General features: G+C 45.1%; 1 pseudogene across 1 annotated transcript; it reads right to left on the bottom strand.

Moving 5' to 3' along the window:
• Positions 1-1902: 1902 nt before the first annotated feature.
• On the bottom strand, positions 1903-2472 carry LOC308101443 (charged multivesicular body protein 2a-like; annotated as a pseudogene). The gene has a single exon. The product of its transcript is annotated as a charged multivesicular body protein 2a-like (transcript).
• Positions 2473-2761: the final 289 nt, after the last annotated feature.

Raw genomic sequence — 2761 nt, 5'->3', positions numbered from 1 at the left:
ATGCACAGTTTGAGCAGCCAGCATAAGCATGGCGACATTCTTTGACCTAAAAATGTGAATAAACAGCTGAGATTCGCAGTCACATGCTTCGCAGTCACATGCACATGGTAATGGTCAATGGCTGGGCGCAATTTGAGATCAATAGCTCCAGGCACTGAGGAGAACCGGGCAGAAACATTTTTGGGCTCAGAGGTTTGGGCTCAGGTTTGTGGATTATAGGAAGATTATAATATACTGGACCATACCCGTGGGGGGATATGTGCACATGATCTGGCAACCCGGGAGCCAGCGAACACAAAAACGCAAACAGCTGAGATTTAGTGATATCGAAAAACGGGTTTCGCAGTTCCATGCACATGGTAATGGTCATTGGCTGTGTGCAATTTGAGATCAATAGCTCCAGCCACTGAGGAGAACCGGGCAGAAGAGTTTTTGGAACCCGGGAGCCAGCGAACACAAAAACGCTAATAAACAGCTGAGATTTAGTGATATCAAAAAACGGGTTCCGCAGTTCCATGCACATGGTAATGGTCGATGGCTGTGTGCAATTTGAGATCAATAGCTCCAGCCACTGAGGAGAACCGGGCAGAACAGTTTTTGGGCTCAGACGTTTGGTCTCAGAGGTTTGGGCTCACACGTTTGTGGAATTATAGGAGGTTGTTATGTTATGTTATATTATATTGTATTGTGTTGTTTTGTATTATATGTTATACACATCATGTTCTGTAAGGTACAAGGCTAGTCACCTGACAGAAGGATTGACACCTGCATACTCATTCTAAACCAAAAGACTTTCAACCTGAATTTATAGACAAAACCTTTCAACCTGGCGTCCATATTGTGGGCATGTCATTATAGGCAAAAACTTTCACAAAAAAAAGATAATGATATTACAAAAAAAGGTTTTATATATATACTTTACTTTATTTGTTTATTTAGACAGGACAGAGCATATTAATGAACGTCACATGAACGTAAATACACCGGATTTAGCAAAGATGCTAATTTTCATCCGCAGTCCTCACACAAAACATAAAATCAGAAAAACAATAACATCAGAAAACAGACAAACGGTGAAATCTCCAAACATTTGTCGCATTGGTTTAGGTGGACCACATCACACAGTAATGTTCAGCCTTTAAATCCTGTAGCTTCAGGGTGGGCTAACAGCCAAAATGACAAAGAAAAGGAAACGAAAGAAGAACAACCTAAACTTACCTCATGTATCAAATCAAAAGGAACCAAAAATAAAAATAATTAGCTTCACACCTAATCAATACATGGAATCATGTAGATCTCAGAATCCACACCAACGCGACTTCAATGTGGACCTTGGACGTCAGCTATGGCAGCCATAGGTGATTGGGTAGAGAAGCTGCCTGGGAAACAGAAGCCCCCAGTTCACGGTTCCTATGCTATGTTTGTAGTCAATAATTGTCTCCGCCAGGCCGAAAGGCATGGCCTAGACTGTTTTGCACCGTCCGTCCGTCCGTCCGTCCGTCCGTCCGTCCGTCCGTCCGTCCGTCCGTCCGTCCGTCCGTCCGTCCGTCCGTCCGTCCGTCCGTCCGTGCGTGTGTCCGTCCGTCTGTCTGTGAGCAGCTAATCTCCGGCACCGTTGGCCCGGTCACTGCGAAACTGCGCACACACACTCCCCGGATGCCAATTCAAAACCTCTGCCCCGAATGTTTCAGATTGGCCTGTTATAGCGCCATCAGGAGGCCGATTTGTGCAAAACACATTTTTGGATATTAGAGATTACAGATTTTGTCCAAAAATCACGCAAATCGGTACACAGTATTATAGTCATGTGATCAACACATATCTGTCCGATCTCTCAAATTCCATCCTAATTGGCTAACATTGGCTTCCAAAGTTTGAGAGGTCGGTTTTGAACAAACTGCCTCAAATCATGAACGCAGCGTGCAGTTTACGTGAAATTCCGGTGGCCGGGAGTTTCCATAGCTGATCTGACAGACCGAGACCCAGTTCATCCAGCACTTGGGACACGATGGCGTTGCTTTCTTCCTCGTCGTCCTCATCACCCATCGTATTATCCATGGCGTCATTCACCGTGTCCTCCTTCATGTCCATGACTTGACTCTGTCGTTCGAACTCTATCGTAATGTTTTTAATCTGAGTCATATTGAGCTGTCTGATGTCCTTCATCGCTTGTGTCATGCCGTTGTTTGACGTTAGCATCACGCTCTGGAGACTGACTCCCTCGATCTTTGCCCTCAAGAGGTATAACTTCTTGATGTGGTGCCTGGTGAGAACCAAGTCCTTGGCCATGATCCTGACAACGTCCATTTGCCCCTGTTTAGACGTTTTCTTTATATCGGCGACGATGTTCCGCTGCTGCTGCTCCAGCCTTTGCCGTTCTCTGTCCAGATCTCAAATGGCTTGGCTGAGCACCCGCTGGTTCTGTTTCAGTAGCTTCTGTGGGGTCGTCCTCTTCCCAAACAGGAAGTCCATCTTGTGAGAGGTCTGAGGTGACGCCAGTCAAACAGGTATTTAATCGTTACGATCACTACTGATTTGAACTTGACAGTTATAACAATTTGTTTTCCACAATAAGACTTAACATTTTGGAACAAAAGAACATGTGAGAATAGAAAGTACCCAAAGGGAGTGGGGACCAAATGATTTGATATATGTGACCAGCCTGTGACGTCAGTCAACTATGATGTCACGTTATAGCGTGTCAGAGAGCGAGATTTGATATGGTTCAGTGATGCAGGGCACCTGATTCGGATGCTATCAA

Source organism: Gymnoscopelus braueri (assembly GCF_963280865.1).
Source record: "Gymnoscopelus braueri genome assembly, chromosome: 15".
NCBI classification, from domain to species: Eukaryota; Metazoa; Chordata; class Actinopteri; order Myctophiformes; family Myctophidae; genus Gymnoscopelus; species Gymnoscopelus braueri.
This window is presented reverse-complemented; position numbering and strand designations above follow the sequence as displayed.